General features: G+C 42.1%; 1 protein-coding gene across 1 annotated transcript in view; it reads left to right on the top strand.

Annotated features, from left to right (window-relative positions):
• KISS1R (KISS1 receptor) overlaps positions 1 to 23,320 on the top strand; it is a 483,392-nt gene that overhangs the window by 76,853 nt on the left and 383,219 nt on the right. The window lies entirely within an intron of this gene.

A 23,320-nucleotide genomic window follows, 5' to 3' on the forward strand; every position in this document is an offset into this window, starting at 1 on the left:
TTCAATTTGTATGCAATCAGGCAGGCCCTTGCAATACATAGTTGAGGATAAATCTAAAGAAAGTTTATTCTAACAGGAGCGGATTATGAGACTTATTATTCCCCTTCTCCATTCAACTATTATTTCACAATGATATTTTCTTGTGTTCAGTTCATAAGTTAAAGCAGGGGTCAGCAACCTTTTTCCACTTAAGGGCCAGAATCAATTTATGTGAATGCATGGAGGGCTGCAATCACCTGCTAATGGAGATAATAATGAGATACTTAACATGAGCAAAGGAAAAAAGAGATCCGGACGGCTGCACTCCAATGAAATAATATTTTAATAGTGTCAGTCCATGCAGCAAAGAATAAAAAAGAAAACTGACGCGTTTCACACCGTGGTTACAGGTGCTTACTCATAGCTTGATCTTAAAACCGATAATAATGACATATATGTGTAAAAAAACGGAAACAGGCTTAATTAAAAACTGTGCACATCCACTGCAAGTGGTAGACTCGCTCTGATACTGAGATCATTGGTGTGTGCACAGGATGTGCCAGGTGTGCTGTGTGTCAGAGATCTGAATCACCGTGCAGCCACTGTAACAATGTCCCGCCTCCAGAAGACTTCAACTGTTTCATCTTAGTCATAGGTGTGCGCAGCCTATTGCATTAGGGTGTGCACCCCAAAGCTCAAACACACACTACCGATCGTTCACTGTGTTCATTCAGAGAGAGAAGGGGTCAGTAAATTACATTTTTACCGGCCCCTTCCCCCATTCATCCTAAAATTTCCCCGCAGCAACAGCTTCCAGGAGAGGAGGGAAGCCAGCAGCGGTGCGGGGGGGGCTAGGGCAGTAGGGGGAATCTATGCTGCACAGGGTGATTAGGGTGTGCCCGGGCACACCCTGTGCACACACCTATAATCTCAGTATCAATCAGAATGAGTCTACCACTTGCAGTGGGTGTGCACAGTTTTAAGATCAAGCTATGAGTAAGCACCTGTAACCACGGTGTGAAGCGTATCAGCGATCTTTTTTATTCTTTGCTGTATGAACTGACACTATTAAAATATATTTCATTGGAGTGCGGCTGCCTAGATCTTTTTTTTCTTTTACACATGTTAATACAGTGCAATACAGTGCACTTGGGCCCTGTCTACACAATCATGCATGAAAATAAAAATGCAAATGATCAGTAAGGCTATATGTATTGGTACTTACAACAAAATCAGTGTTTAAACATTAACACAACATTTGGACAATATAACACGAGCTTGAAAAGCAAGAAATTGAAAAACAAAAAATTACAGATTGAAATGGGACCGTACAAAAGCACTAATTACTTCCTCGAACTTGTGGCAACTCTAAGATTGATATATATGGGGGACACATAAGACATTACAGTCAAAACTTGGGGGCGGGCACTAATAACTTTCACCACTAAATCATACAACTAAAAAAAACTAAATAAACATACCCGTATTTATCGGCGTATAACACGCACAGGCATTTTAAGAGAGAAGTTTCAGGAAAAAAACTTAAATTTTTAATAAGGAACTTTGAAGCAAAATAAGCGTCAGTGCCCATCTGCAGCCTCACCATTGCCATCAATGCAGCCTGATCAATGCCCATCTGCAGCCTCACAAGTGCCATCAATGCAGCCTCATTAGTCTACATCAATGCAGCCTCACCATTGCCATCAATGTAGCAGCCTTGCCATTAATGCAGCAGCCTCACCACTGCCATCAATGCAGCCTCGAGGGGACAGGGGGGGGGGGGGGCGGGACAAGCGCCGACAGATTACATAGTGAGAATCTCCTATGATAGACAGAACAGTGGTCCAATGGTGGCCCAGGAGACGGGACTTTCTATTACAGAGGCCGCCAAGTAAACAGGAGATTCTCACTGTATTTAATCTGACGGCGCTCATCCCGCCCCCTCCCTGTCCCCTCAGAGGCAGCTAAAATTTAAGTATTGGCGTATAACACGCACATGCTATTTGCACCCGATTTTCATGGCGAAAAAGTGAGTGTTATACGCCAATAAATACAGTATATAAATGTACACACTCACGCTCTAGTGCTGCTGGTGCTGCCTGGTGGGTATTAATGCTGGCGTGGATACTGCTGGTGCGGGTGGGTATTAATACTGGCGTGTGTACTGCTGCCTGGCTCCTCTGAGATGCGGAAGTGTGACAGGAAGCTGCAGCATGCGGCTGCAGTAGAGTCGATGCTTCCTGTATCTTTCACAGGCAGAGTGCATTTCATATCACTCCGCCTGTAAAGAGCTGGAACTACACAGAAAGCATTGCTCCGTTCTTCACAGTGACTCACACTGTACACTGTCCGCCGATGAGTCGCTGACTGATATCGGGACTGATCGCTGTGTCTCTGTGAGGGAGTCGCACCGCACAGCACTAGCACAATGTGGCAGCAAACTTTGTGACATCTGAATGATGATCCATACCTCCCAACTTTTTAACTTCAGAATGAGGGACACTTATGGGAGGAAGCGACCAACAGCACACTACGCACTGCGGCAAAAAGATTCTCACTGATGCATACAAAAACCCCAGCACAGTCATTTAAAAAAAAAATACGAATAAAAAGCTTCCATTTACAAATGATTTTGCATAAACTATGGGAGTGTGCTCTACACAAAGTGTGGAAGGATTCAGGAGTGCATTATATACAGAGTGCAGGGCTCAGGACTGTGCTAGATACAGAGTGCAGGGTTCTGGAGTGTGTTATGCACATGGTGCAGGGTCCTGGAGTTACATATAGAGTGCAGGGTTTTGGCGTATGTTATGTACAGAGTGCAGGAGAGTGTTCGGCACGGTGCATTGTTCTGGAGTGCGTTACGTACAGAGTGCAAGGGTTCAAGAGCACTAGGTACAAAGTGCAGTCATCATTCCACATCTCACTATTGACCTTCTCCTCAACTATAACCTCTGAACACCCCCTCCCTACACACACCCACACATACATAACACACACATACCACACACCACACATATAACACACATACCATACATAACACACACACACACACCACACACACATACATAACACACACACCACACACTTTTTTGTAAAAGTAGCACCTTTCTGTAGATGTCTTCTATCCAGTGCAGCCACAGCTTCCTTCTCCTTTCACTGCACTGGGTATTTTTGGCTCCTGGATTCCTGGAGCAGGAAGGAGATGAGGATTAGGGGGCAGCTCACCCCCCTCCTCGAACATGTTGCAGTCAGCCTTTCACTTGTCCCAACTCTAGTGCAGAGCAAAAAGGTTGTTGAAGGAGCTGAGCTGTTACTTTCACTTTCAACTACAGAAGCCAGGCTTCTGTGTTTAAGTGAAAGTGGGGAGCTGCCTGTGAGTGCAGGGCTAATGGAGGCTGAAAAAACCCTGGAGGAGAGGAATAGACAGCTGATCTTGACCCTCTGCAACTCTGTCCTGGCCAGCAATGTATGAATGGCGGTGTCGTGTCACCGACACTTTCGCTATGCACTGGTTTGACAGAGGGGCAGGTCTGGGTAGCAGTCCCGCCCCTACCCGACATTACACTCTCATTTTGACAGGTGAAGTCTCTCATTGGGGCTGTACAGTGCACACCCAGCTGACTTGCTAGCCAATCCCTGGCTGTACTGGATGTGCACACTGCTGCAGGTCAATCCGGGACTGTTGGGAGGTATGATCAATTCTTGGCTGGGGTCGCTGGGCAGGTGGGGCCCACCAGGCAAGTGGGTCCCCCAGGCAACTTCCCAGCTTACCCATGCGAAAAGATGGCCCTGGACGGCACCCGTACCTGAAGCGGGAGAAGATATCCAGGCTCAGACACCTGGAGCGGGTTCTATTGTTGTCGAAGATACCTAACATGTTTCGCTTTAAAATTGCGCACACTCGTGGAATGGCGACAAAAATATGGTACTTAAAAATCTCCATAGGCAACGCTTTAAACATTTCTACAGGTTACCAGTTTGTAGTTACAGAGGAGTTCTAGTATTAGAATTATTGCTCTTGCTCTAACGATCGCGGCGATACCTCACGTGTGGTTTAAACACTGTTTAAATTTGTGGGTGCGACTTACATATGCGCTCGCTTCTGCGCACAAGCACGGAGGGATAGGCATTTAAAAAAAAAAAAAAATTCTTTATTTATTTTTACACTATTCCTTTAATTTTTTTTTTAATCACTTTTATTGCTGTCACAAGGAATGTAAACATCCCTTGTGACACTAATAGGCAGTGACAGGTACACTTTATGGAAGGATCTGGGGTCTATAAGACCCCAAATCCCTCCTTTGCACTTAAAAGCATTCAAAACACCAAGTTTAGCTGTTTTGAATACTGTCATTTTTAAAAATCTGGCGCCTTTAAGTCTTCTGTAAACCGAATGTGATGTCATGACATCGCTTCCCGGTTACTAGATCCGAGACCCAGATCAAAGCAGATTCTGGCTTCCTTCGGGTCTCTGGCCAGCCGGCGGACATGCCGGCTGGTTGCTCCAGCCTCCCGATGGGACGGGAGGGCCCGGGCAAGCCATAGAAGGTGGTGGGCGGGGGGGGATGTCCCCTCCTGCTGCTTGGGGATAACAGCCGAGCGGCTTCTTAGCCGCATCAGTTGTTATCCCAAGAAATCCAGCCTCCAGCTCTACAAAAAATGTCCGCGGGACAGGTGCACCGCTGACACTTTTTGTGAATTCATCACGTGCACCGACGGGCCAGACATTTAGCATCGGCAATCCAGGGGCGGCCCACGGGCGTAGGTTGCTAACCCCTAAGTAAAAAGTTCGCCTTTTAAAAAAAAATAATAAACGCACATCCTTTGGCAGGTAAAAGTGCATTTATTTATTTTTTTACACTGGAGCCTGTAAAGTATTGCCCCCATGATCAGCAGATCATAGGGGCAATGCCAGGATCCTGCAGACCCTCAGTATACTGTCTGCCCGTACCTCGGATATGGGCAGGCAGTTATTGAATTGCTGGAAGAATAAATGGACTATGAGAGAGCTTATCGGTACCCTTGCAGTTAACTTAAAACTACAAGTCGTTATTCACAGTGGCCGACAGTACGTTGCACATTCATTCACAGGGCTCTCTACCCCTATTCATTCACATAAAAATGCAAAAGTGTAAATAAGTCCTTTAATTAACAAAAAAAAGTCAAACAGTCCCACAATGTAAGTCCACCATCATTCATGTCATCCAGTAATATAGATCCATGTCAAGTATGATGCCTGACACCCACAGACTTATAAAAAGAAACGCCAACACACTTCTGTTCCTGTCACTTCACTCCTTCCGAATGACAGGTCCAGTGGATGACATTTATAAAATGAAGGGGCAGGGTCTCCCAGGTGATGCCACAGGACAATCTGCGGTCAATGATGTTACGAGATGCCAGTGATGTTGCCCTTTTTGCTTATAACAGCTGTTATCCATTGGATCTGTGATTTGGCAGAAGTGAAGCAATACCCTCAACAGATGTGACGACCAGACCCACCAAATGATAAAAGTCTACTGACTGCCAAAATATGTGTGTTGGCACTCAGTGGGCTTTTTATCTTTTTGGTGGGTTTGGCCGACATCTGGCATGACTGATGTGGATCTATATCCCTGGACAATGTGACTGATGGTGGATTCACTTTTTTGTAATTTCGCATTTAGTACCCCTTACTCATTCATATAGGGGTGGCCTATGTGACATGTTGCCTAGCATGGTTCCGAGAATGGGACCACAGGTTCATCCCCCGCTTTTCTGGTCTGCCAGGCTGCATGCTCAGAAAAGGGTCTGGTGTGGAGTTTGGGGGGGAACTCACACATTTTCTTTTTTTTGCATAGAGCTCCCACTTAATATCTATACCAGGTCCAAAGGGTTTAAAAAAGAATTTAAGGGAAACTTCACGCTTTTTGCACTGCACTCCCCATAAAATTCACAATTCAAATTTATGATTGGGGGGCTGTTTTTGTGGGAGTCCCCCATTAAATCTATATCAGACCCTGATCTAGGGTAAGGGCCTGGTAGAGCTGGTAGAGATTAAAGGAATTCCAGGCCACTATGTTTACAAACAGAATGAAGTGTCTGGGAGTTGTAATTTGGCTGAAAATGTAAACACAATTTGTTCTTTGTAAATGTATTTCGTGCTGTAGTACTGTAGGTTGTATACATCATTACAGGTGAATCACTTCATAGGCAGGGTCAGGGTATCTCCCAGGTATGTTATTTGATTCAATTTAGCATTTTTAATGTTTCACTTTCATTCATTACTAAAATCACTGCTTCTCTCCAAATAGAAGTTTTTTTTTTTTTTTGCTTTGGTACTTTGGTATGTTCCCCAGGCAGTGGTTAGCCCCTGTGCCATTGGTTTGCCAATCACTAGCTTATTAGCCTTGAAAATGGCCATTACTTTTTTAACATTTGTCTCCCATTGACTTCAATGGGGTTTGGATTAATAGCATTACAACACTGCAAACATAACTTTGTGTTGGTCAAAGGTATAGTGTGAGCACATTTGAACACATCCAAAAAGCATGTCTTTTCCATAAGTGCTGGCTGGGCATTATACTACCCCAAAAGCCATACAAAGACATACAAGAAACTAGTACAAGGTCAATGTATTTAACCCTAGCACCATACTAATAAGTTCAATCAAGCCACAATTAACCCCCCCCCCCCCAAAAAAAATTGACATGCATGAACCTTAGCATAAATTATCATACATATATATTTACAAACACACACGCCTAACACCTTCATTTTATTTTTATGGTCAACCAACCAGTATTTTTTATATTGTGCTACAAAGGTGGCTTTAAAACATTCTCTTTAATAAATGAGGGAGTACATACACGTATAGCTGGAAATCATATTATTATTATTAACTATGGGATACTGCACTTAGATTTAGCATCTGAAAATACAAATTTTATACTGTATAAATCCAATAAATATATAAAAGAAACTTAAAGCTAACCTACAGGAAAACCGCTAAATACACAAATAAAATATATATAGGAAAGCTAGACAAAGGATTTGGATCTCCAGTCCTGAGATTTACCCAGCTCTGCCACACAGCATAGCCCTTTCTTGCATGAAAGGAGACCTGTTGTCTGTCTGCTACAGTTTCAATTTCACTTATAGATAGCTTCCTACCACCACCCTGTTACTGTAAAAAGAAACACAGTTGCCTGCAGTTCAACAATACCTCTTGTCAAAACTAGAAACTACACAGAGAGGGTCCACTGTGTCCAATGTGGGTCACCTGGAATCTCCCACTGTGGCTGCTCCGGTACAACCTGAGTTGCAGGCCATCCCTGCTGTGCCAATCTCTGTGGAGGCACCCGCCTCGAGTATTACCGTATGTCTGGTTCCGCTCCGCTTCCCCAGCGATTTGGGGGCGATCCAGTTCAATGCAGAGGGTTTTTCAACCAGGTTGAGATATACTTTGAAATGCTGCCCCAGGCGTTTCCCACGGACAAAAGCAAAGTAGGTTTTGTGATATCTTTGCTTTCTGAGAGAGCCTTGGCCTGGGCAAACCCTCTATGCGAGATGCAAAAACCTGTTGTCTTGAGTTACCCTGAGTTTGTGGCCTCCTTTAAAAGGGTATTTGACATTCCCACATGCTTCACTTTTGCTGCCAAGTGCCTCATGTTCATTAAACAGAGTACGAGAACTGTTGTCAACTGTGCCATTGAATTACGTGCTCTGGCAGCAGAGGTTGCTTGGAACAATGAGGTCCTCGTGGCTGCATTTTCTCATGGTCTCTCGGATTCCATCAAGAAGCCCGAATATACCCACTGAGCTGGAAAAGTTGATCACGTTTACCATCCTCATTGACTCCAGACTAAGAGACTCTCTTTTAGACTCTCTTCTCTTGTGGAAGCCTCCTCTGTTTGCCCCCGAGCTTTGCAGTCCCACCCGTGCCTCCCTCACCTCCCATGCCTCCTGGTACCGAGTTGGTCAGTGAAGATGAACCCATGCACTTGGGCTTCATGCGTCTCTCTGCGAATGAGAGAACCTTTTAGGAGTAGGGAGAGATTGTGCTTTCATTGTGGCCAGGCAGGTCACTTTTTGATTTCTTGTGCTACCCATCCAGGGAACGCCCAAACCTTGAGGTCCTGTCACGGACAGCTCTTAGGTGGTGTCGTTTCGTCCCCAGTTATCCAGAAGGATAAGCCCCTGGTTTCGGTCACCCTTTCTTGGGCTGAGTTGTCCATCGAGATACAGGCTCTAATTGACTCTGGGGCTGCAGGCCTGTTCATTGATGCTGCCTTTGTATCGAAGCACTCGATTCCTCTGCAGCTGCATGACACTCCACTTGCCATTGAGGCTCTTGACGGGAGACCCCTACAGCCTTCCCATGTGACTCATGAGACGGTTTTGTTGTCCATGGCCGTAGGGGCTCTTCACCATGAGATAATCCAAGTCATTTCCTCACCTAAGTTTCCGCTGGTTATTGGTTATCCTTGGTTACAGAGGGACAACCCCTCTTTTGATTGGCTCCGTGCTGAGGTTCTCTCCTGGTCGCCACAATGCACTAAGAAATGCTTCCAGAAGGTAGCCAAGGTCCTGTGCACCTCTTCACTCTCCTAGCTGCAGGAGGCGTACCACAATTTTAGCAATGTCTTTGACAAAGGTCAAGCCGGTAGTTTGCCTCCAACACCGACCGTATGATTGTGCAATTGACCTTCAACCTGGTGCCATATCCCCTCGTTGCTGGGTTTACCCTTTGTCGGGCTTGGAGGATAAGGTCATGGAGGAGTATGTTGCAGACGCACTTTCTCAAGGTTTCATCCGCAAATCCTCATCCCCTGCTGGTGCTGGTTTCTTCTTCGTGAAGAAGAGTGGTGAACTGAGACTTTGTATTGATTTATAGGGGTCTCAATCATTTCATAAGGAATGCCTATCCGATTCTGTTGATTATGGAGTTATTTCACCACCTCAAGAGAGCAACAGTTTTCACAAAGCTTGATTTGAGAGGGGCATACAATCTTGTGAGGATTAAGGTGGGCGACGAGTGGAAAACTGCATTTAATACCAGAACAGACCATTATGAGTACCTCGTAATGCCTTTTGGCCTTTGTAACGCCCTGGCAGTTTTCCAGGATTTCATTAACGATGTCCTCCAAGATTTGTTGCAGTTATGTGTGGTGGTTTATCTCGATGATATCCTCATGTTTTCCAAGCCCCTGGAGAGCCACCACACAGATGTCTGTTGTGTGCTTCAGAAACTAAGAGAGAACAATCTCTATTGTAAATTGGAGAAGTGCAAGTTCCATCGTGAACAGGTTAAATTCCTTGATTGTGTCATTTCCACTGCTGGTTTTTCGATGGACCCAGAGAAACTTTCAACAGTCCTACAGTGGCCCTGACCCATGGGTTCATGTCCTCTGCAGCGTTTCCTGCAGAAACGCTGCGGAAGTTTATTTGTAACTTCTCATCTCTGGTCAAGCCCCTGACTGATATGGCAAGAAAGGACGGTAACCCACAGAGTTGGTCCCCGGAGTCCGTTAAGGCCTTTGAGAGTCTCAAGGCTGCCTTTTTTTCTGCTCCTGTGTTGGCACATCCTGATTCTATATTACCTTTTATTCTTGAGGTTGATGCTTCTGAGACTGGAGTTGGCACCCTTCTGTCTCATCCTCCTACCTCCTGAGAGTGTGGCTACTTTTCCTAGAAATTGTCACCTGCCGGAGTGCAATTACGAGATTGGTGACAGAGAGCTGTTGGTGATCATTTTAGCTCTGAAAGAATGGAGACATCTCCTCGAAGGTACCACTGTGATGGTTCTCATTCTTACGGACCATAAGAATCTCACATTCTTCCCTGAGGCTAAACACCTCTTCCAGAAGGGCACGATGGGCTCCTTTTTTTTTACTAAGAATGTAAGGGCTGACTCCTTGTCACGACAATATTCCTCCACTTCCAAGTTGGAGTTATGGTTCCTGTGATTCCTCCTGATTGTATTCTGGCTACGGTTCGCACCAGTCTCACTTCTCCTTTGGGTCTTTGGGTGACAAAATTCTTGCTGCTCAGGTCCATGCTTCTCCTGAGAAACCTTGTGACCGTTGCTTTGTCCCAGAGAGTCTCCGTACTGCCATGCTCCAGACTTGCCATTCTCCCAAGGCTGCTGGCCACCCTGGGAAGAATCAACTCTTTTGGGCCATTTCCCATCAATTCTGGTGGCCTAGTCTATGTGCTGATGACCGCCTTCATAGCTGCCTGTTCCGTGTGTGCTCAGAGTAAGACTCCACGACATCTTCCAGTGGGCCTCGTACAACCCATACCCAATGGAGAGAGGCCCTGGACCCACCTGTCTATGGATTTCATTGTGGAGTTACCCAACTCCCGGGGCAACACAGCTATCCTAATATAGGTGCAGATTCAAAGCTGCCATGGACTAGAATCAGTTCCCATCGGGAAAACCGCTCGTCTGTATGCTGTTCCGATGGACCAAAAACTGCGCATGGTCTAAAGCAAGTATGAGAAGCGCTCGGCGTGTGAGTGAACATCATTTGTACAGAGGATACCCTGAGCAGAGAGTCCGGGAACATCTAGCTATCCAAGCACAAAGACCCAGGCTGGGGATAAAAGCCACAGGCACTTGCGATCTCCTTAAACAAGAGATCTAATAAGCTGGTAAGCGGCAGTATTATTATTGGTGGAGGAACTTTCCTGTCGCACTCTATCACATATTCATTGGTGCTGTGGTCGCATGTCACTACTGAATAGAGAGTTGAGGAATTATCACCTGGAATACTATTAAGAACTGTATATTCAGTGGAACTTCTTTTTAAACAGCCCATCAGAGTGGAGTAGATCTTTTTGGAGAACTTTTGCAAAAATATTTATTTCTTTTATTTTATTTATTGCACATTTCATTTGTGATTGCGTACAATTATTTATGTATTAGTTAGCTATATCACCTATATGTCACAATATTTTGTTTGATCACTATAATCATACAGCGCAGCTTTCTTTTTTATACAGTTATCCTTATGGTGGTTGACCGGTTCTCAAAGATGTGTCATTGTATTCCACTTAAGAAGTTGCCCACTTCTAAGGAACTGGCTTCCATTTTTGCTTGGGAGATCTTTCACTTACATGGGCTACCCAAGGTGATTGTCTCGGACAGGTGTAGTCAGTTTGTGTCCCGGTTCTGGCGAGCCTTTTGTGCACAGTTGGGAATTCAGCTTGCTTTTTCCTCTGCGTATCACCCGCAGTCTAATGGGGCCGCAGAACGAGCCAATCAGTCCTACGTTGATATATTTCTGACCATCATAACCACTGGTCAGACCTATTACCGTGGGCAGAGTTTGCTCACAATAGTGCCTTGAATTCTGCTTCCCAATTGTCCCTGTTTATGGTTTCCAACCTTCCATGTTGCCTGACTCATTTGTTCCGCAGAGTATTCCTGCATTAGAGGAGCATCTCCGTGGTCTTCGTTCCATTGGGCACAAGTCCAGGAGGCTTTGCGACATGCTAATGATAGGTACAGACTCCATGCTGACCGCAGACGCCTGCCCACACCTTCCTACCAGGTTGGGGACAGGGTCTGGCTGTCATCTTGCAACCTCCGACTTCGTGTTCCCTCACTGAAGTTCGCACCTCAGTTTATTGGGCCTTTCCGTATTCTTAACAGGATTAATCCAGTGGCTTATGCATTAGACCTTCCTTCTAACATGCATATTTCGAATGTATTTCATGTCTCCTTTATTAAAAACCTTTGGAGAACCAAGTGGAGAGCATCAAGTGAGTCCAGGCTGGAGTGTGCAGGGTGGGGAAGCTAATTAGGAGGCTGCTGGATTTATCCATCGAGAAAGTCGGGTTACATACAGGAGGAATCCACATATCTGTTCACCTCATGTGATATATGATCTCTTATAAATTGGAGATCATTGGGATCTGGTAAGCAGCCTATTTAATTATATTTGGAAAAACGGATTGAAAATATTCTTTAATTTGAAGTGGTTCACTTGATTTTATAAAAAGATTTCAACATGGATTGAAATTAAATCACCAGAACATTTTATATGTATGTTTTTTTGATGGAAAAATATAATTTTTATTTTAAAAAAAGATTTTTGATGAATAATTTTCTGATGACTTTGGTTTTATATTATGTTATGTTCATTTAATCACATGGTGGTAATTTTTGTGTTTGTTCACAATACTTCACTTTATTGATTCACATAAGACAGTGCATATCTTTTATATTTTGAGCACCGTATCTTCACCTCCTCATATTCAAGGAGTAGTAAAAGTGCAGCAGTCTTGCCTATATTTAGCGCAAGGTTTTTCTATTTTTAATCTTCCCCACATGGATGTGAGGTTCTATGGGAGGGGAACTCATCAAAATGAATAGCACCTCTCCTCACATTAGGGGACTGCGGGTTGGCTGGCTGGAGGAGAGGGTCGCCGTATGCGGATAACCTCCTACTCTTCCTCAATGACACGGGTCCATCACTCGAGGGAGCCCTACAGGTCCTCAACTCCTTCTCCTCTGTCACGGGCCTCAGGGTTAACTGGACAAAATCTCTCCTGTTCCCCGTGGATCCTGCAGCCCGTGACACAGCTCCCACGGACATCCCTCTACAATGGGTCGAGAATTTTAAATACTTGGGGGTGGTGGTCTCCAGGCAGGCTTCTGAGTTCTTACCCCTCAACTTGTCCCCGGTGGTTCAGGAGACTCGGCAGCGGCTGAAGGCGTGGGAATCGTTGCCTCTTTCACTGTTGGGACGCATTAATTTGTTTAAAATGAAAATACTCCCCAAATTTACATACTTATTTCGCCACTCTCCACAGTGGATTCCTAAATCCTTTTTCATACGACTACATCGCCTCCTCGCCTCTTTCCTATGGGGGTCCCAATCCCCCAGATACAGCTGGTCAACACTCCCAAGGTGGCTTGGCGTGTCCAGATCTATACAAGTACTATCTGGCTGCTCAGCTAGTAACAGCTGCTTGGTGGCTCAATCCGGACACCTCCAACCCAGCTACCCAGGTCGAGACGGCAGTGCTGGGATCCCTAGAGGCGCTCAAATTTTTGCTTTTTCTAGGCCCTCGAGCCCCTTATCCACTGACACCCTCCATGCACACCACACTGCGTGCATGGGGGGCAGGTCTCAAATTAGAAAAATACCCTCAACAGGCAATCTCACCCAATGCTCCCCTTTGGATAAACCCAACCCTGGAGCACATCTATAAACTACCTGGGCCTCATGCCTGGACCAAATTTAACATTAAAACGGTGGCACAGATTATCTCCAATCAATCCCTAGTCCCGCTCTCCAAACTAAACTCCGATTTTAATATACCACAGTCCTATTTTTTCCGATTCCTTCAACTCTCCCATGCCTTTAGTCACCAATTCTCCAACTCCCCTCCTCAACTAGTCCAATCTTCACTGGAGGACCTTCTTAGATCAGATTGTGCGAAAAAACCCACTTCTCAATTATATTCACACCTGACTGTCACCTCCCTCCCGACTATGGAAAAGCTAAGATCTAATGATCCATAATCGTTGACATAATCCATGACATCCCCAATTTTGACAACGATGACTGGGATGACATATGGGATTTCCCATTTAGCTCCCTGGTCTCTCTGAGAGATCGCCTGATCCAATTCAAGATAGTCCATCGGGCATATTTTACCCCTCACAGACTACACAGAATGAACCCCGACTCCCCTCCCGGATGTTGGAGATGTGGTGGGACTCCTGGGGACTTCACCCACATCTTCTGGACCTGTCCAGCAATTGTTGGATACTGGAGGGAGATATTGGACTTTATCACACAAATCACCTCTGTGCCACTACAACCATCAATGTCAATCTGCATACTAGGCCTGGTAGAACAACTAATTCCTACGGTGGCGGGACGCACACTGGTGGGATTGCTCCTGTTCTATGCCCGTAAAGCTATAGCCCTTAGTTGGCGCAAACCAACCCCCCCCTCCTCTCTCCCTGTGGAAACAATTAATTAACAATAGCTTACCTCTGTATAAAGACACATATGACAACAGAGGCTGCCCCAACAAATATAGCAAAGTCTGGTCTAAGTGGCTGGCAGATCCCTCCACCGCTTCAGAGGCCTCTCAGTAGACCCCAATCACAAAGTAGCTCCCAAGCGGGTGCCAGGTGTACACCATAATCTACAATATGCTATTTTACCATGTACAACTGCACATAGCACCACCTCATGACCCAGTAAACTGTACCACTATGACTGATTTCATAATATATTTTTCATGAATAAGGTGACAGCGTGATTCCTGCAAGGATCACATAGACATCCTATTAGACCAATGTATGTTTAACTGTTTGTTCTCTTTATCTGTTTTTGTTTCTCTTTTTAAAAACCAATAAAAAGATTTTGGAAAAAAAAAAAAATGAATAGGAATCTGGAATTCGCCCTTTAAAATAAGATCTATCCCTGATACGTGAGGGAGTAAGGGGTAAATAGTACCCTGGTTACTCATTTGCAAAAAAAAAAATACAAAGTATATAAACAAACAAGTGAATACTAAAATTGGTGCAGCACTCTAAACAGAACCAAAAGAAAAACTAAATTAAAATAAATATCCGTGTATATGCTTTCTCTATATGAGTGGTTACCTATGTTGCAAAATTTACCATTAATGTTCTCTTCAGTAAACAACACTACAGTAGATATCTTAACATCTAAGAAAAAAAAAATTCATGCATGAGCTACGGTCATACAATTGGTTAACAGCTATTACCTTTTGCAAAACGAATTTTGCAAAAATATGGCATAATTTTACATATTAATTTGAAATAGCAATATATACTGTGTGAATGTACATTGCATTAATACATCATACTACAAATTAGATTCCACCAATCCTTGATTTAAAGTGCTGTTACATAGTTGCATAGTAGGTGAGGTTGAAAAAAGACACAAGTCCATCAAGTTCAACCTATGTGTGTTATTATGTCAGTATTACATTGTATATCCCTGTATGTTGTGGCCATTCAGGTGCTCATCTAATAGTTTTTTGAAACTATCGATGCCCCCTGCTGAAACCACCGCCTGTGGAAGGGAATTCCACATCCTTGCCACTCTAATGCTGCGTACACACGATCGCACATTGATTGGACATTCCGACAACAAAATCCATGGATTTTTTCCAACGGATGTTGGCTCAAACTTGTCTTGCATACACATGGTCACACAAAGCTTGTCGGAAATTCCGAACATCAAGGACGTGGTGACGTACAACACGTATGAGAAAAATGAAGTTCAATAGCCAGTGCGGCTCTTCTGCTTGATTCCAAGCATGCGTGGAACTTTGTGCGTTGGAATTGTGTACACACGATCGGAATTTCCGACAATGGATTTTGTCGGAAAATTTGAGATCCAGATCTCAAATTTTGTGATGGAAATTCCGATGGAAAATGTCCAATGGAGCCTACATACGGTCAGAATTTCCGACAAAAAGCTCCCATCAAACACTTTCCGTCGGAAAATCCGACTGTGTGTACGGGGCATTACAGTAAAGAACCCTCTACGTAGTTTATGGTTAAACCTCTTTTCTTCTAATTTTAGTGAGTGGCCACGTGTATGGTATTTGTAAATTGAAATCATATACCCTCTCAAGCGTCTCCTCTCCAGAGAGAATACGTTCAGTAGTTGTTCTGTAATAAAAGTCCTAAATGTCCAGTGCCAGTCTAAATATAGTAAAATATATGTGTGTTGAACTGCGCTTATTACAAGTAAATACCTTGATAGAATTGATAACCGTGCAAATAAACAGTACAAATCAAATGTATGCAACCACTGAATTCACTCCAATCGGAAATGCTCAGTACGTTGATTATAAAAGTGCATGAAACTGTGATCAAACATATATCATGAACTCAGTGAATCACAAATCATTAGTGTCCAAAGTGTTAAACAAACAATGAGTCCAAAAAAGGTTCATCCAAAACTTCCAGTAAGAAGGTGCTTAATCCAATGTTTAGGTGATTGTAGAAATCCTCCACCACACCAAGCAAAGAGCCTACTCACCAGATGGAGATGATCCCTACTACAGAGATCATAAGAGCCTTTGGAATATTGGAATGGATCCAGAAGTCGGTCTCAGCAGATCCAACGGTGTCTCCAATCAAACAGTCAAATATGGAAAGTACCCATATCCAGGTTTGGACATAGAAATAAGGAACAATCTCCCATTGTGAAGTAAATCATGAAAAAAGTGCATTTATTCAATAAAAATGGCTCTAAAAGCCGTAAAAACATGCGGTAAGGTCTAAAAACATGTAAATGGACGCGGGGATGCTGTTTGCGCTTCACCTGAATCCCACTATGGGCGGAAGTGGTGTGTCATGCTCGACCACACCCTACGCATTTCGTGAGTGCGTCTGACGTCATCAGTGGTCACATGACTGGATACATCACCTCCATGATTTTATACTGCTGCCCATTTAGAAGTATCCAATCCAATCCTTCCAAATGGTAACAAATTTATAGAATTTAGACTATACAATAGTAAGTATACATATTAACAGATTGTTAAAAAATTAAATTGCCTTAAAATATTAAGAATTGGAAACTACGACTTTTATATGAAAATGACTGACTTGATAACAACATCTAGTAGTGAAGAGGCAAATATCGGTCCTACAAATAATAATACTGTCGAAATCAAGTGGTAGACAATTATGTGAGGATATATAAACTTAGATAGCGTCAAAAGAACACATATAGTGGCGTAGAGGGAAATAACAACTCTACATATTTGTGAGTTAAATGTGTAGCACTAATGATGTATTTTGGTCATAAAAAATTATCCAAACAAGCGCTTAGAGTTAATGTGATCCAAAAATACACAAATGCGTTTTCTCATATAGGAAAAACACATAAAAATATACTAAACACAGTGAGTGTATAAAAAGTTCAAATGCGATGAGTCGCAAATAAGTCGCATGGACTGGAACTAAAAAATGTATATTAATATGAGTGGTCTAATATTGATATGTGGTTAGTATAGGTACAATATATTGTCAAATTAGTGAAAAAACAAACCTATATATAACCATAAAAATATGATGTAAAACAACAGATACAATTGTGATGACAATTGTGCTATTTAAGGAAGAAGATCAAATATATCAATACAGTGGTTGTTGCAATTCTGCTACTGAGGATAAGGGACAGAAATATCAATACATTGTGTGAACATGAGTCCATGAGATTATAACATCGTGCAAAATAATCCGAAAAAAACGCTGTTTCCTATAAATATCTGACAGTCTCTCAAATAGATATGATCAGCAATTAGTAGCTACACCCGGGAGTGCCTCCAACTTCTAAGGATGGGGGGAAGGGGTACTCTTACTGGAACTGGTGGACCCACTCGCTGTACGGCGGTGAATCAACCAGGCATAAACCGGAAACGTGGAATCGGACTCCAAGAACAAAGTATTTGGCCACCTCCTCTATAGGTCAGTAGGGAATCCAAGACGCCAATCACCATAAAGATGGATGGAACTCCATGGGCAGAACACTCCGTCTTCTCATGTGCTGACCAGTGGAAAATCGTAGGCACAACTCACTGGCTACATTTCCTCCAGAAAGTAGTATTGGTTTCAAAGTATAAAAAGGAGAGAAAACCTCCACATTGCGTAAATCCAAATGGTGGAATTTATTATAATAAAAACGTCCAACATCCAAATGAATGAATATTATAGTAAACAGTTCAATTGAACAAGTAAAGTGCGCAGTAAAAGGTGGCTTGGGCCAGTGTAATAATCCTACGCGTTTCGTCTGCAAAGACTTCAACTGGGGTGTACGCATGCCAACCACCAACTGCGCTTATATATACAGATAGTGATTGCTAAATTGTGAGCCTGTGTGGCTATCATGGAATTTGATTTCTGGTGTCAAACGTGCGTTTCAAACGTTGTGACGTAACGCAACATGATGTCACGACGCAACTCTAAACATGTTGTGAATGGAAATATTAGAATGCGTTGCCGCAACCAGGCCTTGATCTGAGTTGCCAATCAGCGCTAAGCGTGTCATGCACTTGGCCACAACGTCACTCATACGGCATGCGAGATGGACCAGCCAAGGGATATGCCATATGGCTCAAATCCCTCACTCAGCTAGTGCAGCCTAGGTGACGTCAGACACCTTAGAGTGCGCACTACACACACGTGCAGGAATGCGTCTCAACCAGGCGTCATGCTCACAGCGCATATATCAAGGGCCAGCACGGGGATATACCTTACGGCTCAAAACCCTTGCTTGGCCAATGCAGCGTAGTGACGTCCGACACGTGTGCACACACGCAGCACATCGTGATGCGGAAGAAAAAAGGGATAATTAATGGAACGCACTGCGTTCCAAACCTCATAGTAAATATGATTCACTAGAAGATAAAACTAAATATGCGCTACAAAAACATCTCAAAAGGATGCTAATGCGAAACATCAATTAAGTGGTAGGAATCCTGTGTATATAAGGGCATTCAGATAATGAAATTTCACATGGCCAGACAGACCCTTACAAACGTGATTATATAATACACGTATACAAAGAAAAAAACAAAGACCTATACAGGGAAAAAATATATATATATAAAATATATAAATGTGTATAATGACATAATATTATATTAGTCTTTTATAGGTATAATGGATGATAATTGGCATGGTATTGATAGGGTAAATTGAATAACTATTTATTTATCCAACATTCAGTTATGATTATCAAAACATGTATTCTGATTAAGCAGAGGTACTTTTTTATAAATGTTTAGTTAGGATGTATAACAGCTGTTTTTGGCTGTGGTCAAATGCCATTCACACCTTCAGCTTCAAAAGGTTTATCTCTGATTTCCCACAGAGATTGGGAAGTGACATGTATATGTTAATTGACCATCTGTTTAGCAATGTAATTGACCAACAAGTTAATCAGGACTTCAAAGAGACTTACAAGGTAGCCCCCACCTTTGTATAGAGTATAAAATGTACATAGGCACCCAGCCTCAGTCACAACAATCATATTGAATGTCACCATGTACTTACTGTATTGTTCTCCCTGCCTATAGCTAAAACCATAGGCTTGAATATTAAATACATCTTGGGGGCAGGAGGCGGAGCCTAACGGAGCAGACATGCATTGTTAGAGCTCCACACCGCTGAGGAGAGAAGAGAAGGACAAAGCGGAGCCTGCAGGCTCAAGAGGTATCCATTTGAACCTTTTTGCCCCAGGGAACAAACTGTGAAAGTTTGGGCAGGAAATATGGTACTGGGAGGAAACCGTGGCAGAAACAAAAATCACCTCACAAAGAGCTCACAGGCACTCACTGCAGCTGAAGCAGCTCCAGTGACCTCACAAGATACAGCATCAGGGCGCTCTCACAGACAGAAAATGTCACAGCAAGACTCTCCATTTGAGTCAGATACAGAACAAATCCTCTCACAAACTTCTCCACAAGCCTCCTCAGTATCCCCAGTAATATTATTACAATTTGAAAAGATGCTTCATAAGGCTTTAAAACAAACCTCAGACCAAATAACAAAAAGCCTAACCAAAGAAATAAGAGAGCTGGGAAACCGCACCGCAGCCTTAGAAATAAAAATGGATGAAATTGAAATTACAACCCAAGAAAATATAACAGAATTGGAACAATTAAAAAAAGAGAATTTAATACTTCAAACTAAGCTCGAAGATTACGAAAATAGAGCCAGACGTTCAAACTTGCGCATAAGGGGAATACCTGAAACTGTGACAGACCTGCAATCTACTATTACTGCTCTATTACAAGAACTAAAGCCAGATATCCCTATTGAACGTTTAGAACTGGACAGAGTACACAGAGCCCTCACAGCCAAAAAGAAAGATGGACCCCCACGTGATATAATCACAAAATTTCATTATTACAGAACGAAAGAACAAATACTAATTGCTGCAAGAGAAAAAAAGGAACTTAATTTTCAAGGACACAATTATCAAATTTTTGCTGACCTATCCCAACTTACTATTACTAAAAGACGATCCATGAAACCCCAACTAATGGAACTGCAACGCCACAACATTATGTATCAATGGGGCTTCCCCTTTTCAGTCAGATTTAACTACCAAGGTACAATTTACAGAAGCAGATCAGCAGATGAACTACAACAAACCCTTTTAAAATTAAATCTGACAGAACCCACAAGCAGCAACTCTCCCACACGCAGAAGAATGGCATCATCTTCACCTTCAGGCAGCACCCAGAAAATTTCAGAACAAAATGGGAATCATCATTCTCACAAAAGAGGCCGTTATGCCACATCATCCATGGACCAAGAAGATTCAATGGACTGACATCCTAATTCCTGATATCTCTTCATTTATTATACTAAGAGATGGTTCTCTATAAAAAACCTGTATTTATAACTGAATGTAACTGCATTCTGATAGTCACACACTGTGTGGGATCATGTTACATTCCAGTTATATTTCTTATTACTTCTGATTCATATAGCCTTAGAATATATAAGTGAAATAAGGAAATACTTGTTCAGTTATATATTATCAGGTAATAACAATAGATTTATTACTTTTTAGGACAAATATGTTCAATAATCCAGAAGTAATGGAAGCTTTTTCTTTCTTTTCTTAAAACAAATATATTATTACCTAACTAGTTCCTAGAATTATGTTTTTGTTTATTCTAATCTGAAGCAATACAACCTCAATTTTATGAGTTAACATATCTAAACAGTTACATATGAATAAAATATGTAATTGTTTACTCTAAAAGGGTTAAAATCCCAAAATAATTCAAACTATCTTCATCAATAGCAAAGTTATTAACAGTACCTTTCTAACTGAATTATTTAGCCTAGGGCAAGACTAACCATATACAACCACCCTGGAATAAATAATTTCAACAAAAACTATATTCTGCACTCCAATTAATGAAACATCATTTTGATGTCTTTTGACATAGCACTTCTCTCCTGTAAGCGGAAGATCCGTGTACCCCCATTAGCCCTCCTCATTCTCCCAACCATATTATGTGGGAGTGTGACGAAGGCACTTATTCCCCTGAGAGAGATATTTATTCTCTTTCACGGGTAAATTGTGATTACTTGCAAAAAATAATTTATACAATGTATCATCTAATCTCATATGTTTTTTGTTTACTCTTTACTCCAGAATTCACTGGTTTCTTTTCTATCTATTCATCTCTTCAGTCCACACAGGTTGATCTGCGCAGTCAGCTCTGCATAACAAAAAGTAAGTCAAAACTATTTGATCTATTGCCATGGCACCACTGAATATACTTTCCCTGAATGTTCAGGGAATAAATGTCCCTCAAAAAAGGACCAAAGCCTTCCGTACTTTCCATAACAAGAAGGCTCACATAGTATGCCTCCAAGAAACACACTTCACCAAAGATTCTACTCCAAAATATATTTCTCCTTTTTATCAACAAATTTACACGGCTTCTGCCTGTACCAAGCAAAGGGGAACTCTAATTGCATTTCACCGATCCACACCATTCACCTTATCATCAGAAATTAAAGACCCAGAAGGTAGATACCTGATACTCATGGGTTATATAATGGATACAGCAATCACGGTGATTTCCTACTACGCTCCTAACAAACAACCTACACCATTCCTCTCACATATATTACAAGTGATTAATACACACAAAATAGGAACAGTGATAATGTGTGGGGATTCGAACCAGGTCCTCCTCCCATTTCTAGATAAATCACCTTTTACACCATCCAAAATAACCTCTAGATTACCTTTTTCTCAACTTCTTTCCAAATACAATCTGGTAGATTCATGGAGAGAAAGTAACCCAATGAAAAAGAAATTCACTTATTTCTCGCACCCTCATCAAACCTTCAACAGAATAGATCATATTTTTCTAACAATAGGAATGATACCAGAAATTATTGCATCAGATATAATTCCGATTCCGTGGTCTGACCATAATGCAGTATACACTACTATAGCCTCAGCCATACCAAAAGCGCATGACCCAACGTGGTACTTACCGGACATAATGCTCAAACACCCACTACATCAGATGGCCATTGAACAAGCTTTAAAGGAATACATATCAATTAATAATACAACAGACATCTCCCCAATAACACTGTGGGAAGCTCATAAGCCTGTCTTGCGTGGTACAATACAAAGACAAATGGCACTATTTAAACGGGAACGCAAAAATCTAGCAAAAAAACTAGAACTCAATTTTAATGCAGCCTACATATCATTTCAAGATAATCCATCTCAGAGTACAAAATCTCATCTGGAAAAATCTAGATTGGAATACGATCTATTTCTCACTGAGTCAGTTGATAAATCCCTCAAACGCTCCAAACACAATTTCTACATGAATACAAACAAACCAGGTACATATTTGGCTCGGGCATTAAATTCAACTAACAAATCTTTCAAACCAATACGCTTGAAATTATCAAAAAATGTTTACACTTGTAATCCAGTTAAAATAGTCCATAAATTTCACTCACATCTCGCAACTTTATACAAGACAAACAATGAATTTAATCCTACAGAGGCTGAATCCTTCTTCTCAAAAATAACCTTACCTGAGTTATCTCAGAATCAAAAAAGCAGTTTGGATGAGCCTATAACTATAGATGAAGTTGCTAACGCCATAAAAGACCTAAAACTTAACAAAAGACCAGGCCCAGACGGCTACTCGGCTTTATACTATAAAACATTCTCAGAGATACTCTCTCCCATTCTCACTGAAACTTTTAACAAACTTCTAGATGGACATTCTTTTCGGCAAGAAACACTAATGGCAATTGTTTGTATGATCCCAAAACCCCTTTCTGATGATACTTCCTGTGTGAATTATCGGCCTATCTCTCTGTTAAACCTCGATATTAAATTATTAGCAAAAATAATAGCAAAACGCCTCAATAGCATTATAGGAAAATTAATACATAGAGATCAAGTATGCTTCATGCCAAATAGACAGGCAGGCGATAATATACGCAGGGCAGTGTTATTGGCACATATTGCTAAAAAACGGAAAATCCCTTTTATGTTTTCTATCTCTCGATATTAAGAGGGCATTTGACACAGTATCCTGGCAATATATGCAATATTCATTACAAAAATGGGGTTTTGGACCCCACTTTTTAACATGGATCAAAGCATTATATAATAAACCCAAAGCCTATATAAAATATGCTGGATACAAATCTGAAGCCTTTAATATTGAAAGAGGTACCCGACAGGGTTGCCTATTAGCTCCCTTATTATTTGCCCTTATACTCGAACCCATGGCCCAATACATCAGAACAAACCAAACTATAACTGGCATT

This window comes from Aquarana catesbeiana, linkage group LG01 (assembly GCF_042186555.1).
Source record: "Aquarana catesbeiana isolate 2022-GZ linkage group LG01, ASM4218655v1, whole genome shotgun sequence".
NCBI classification, from domain to species: domain Eukaryota; kingdom Metazoa; phylum Chordata; class Amphibia; order Anura; family Ranidae; genus Aquarana; species Aquarana catesbeiana.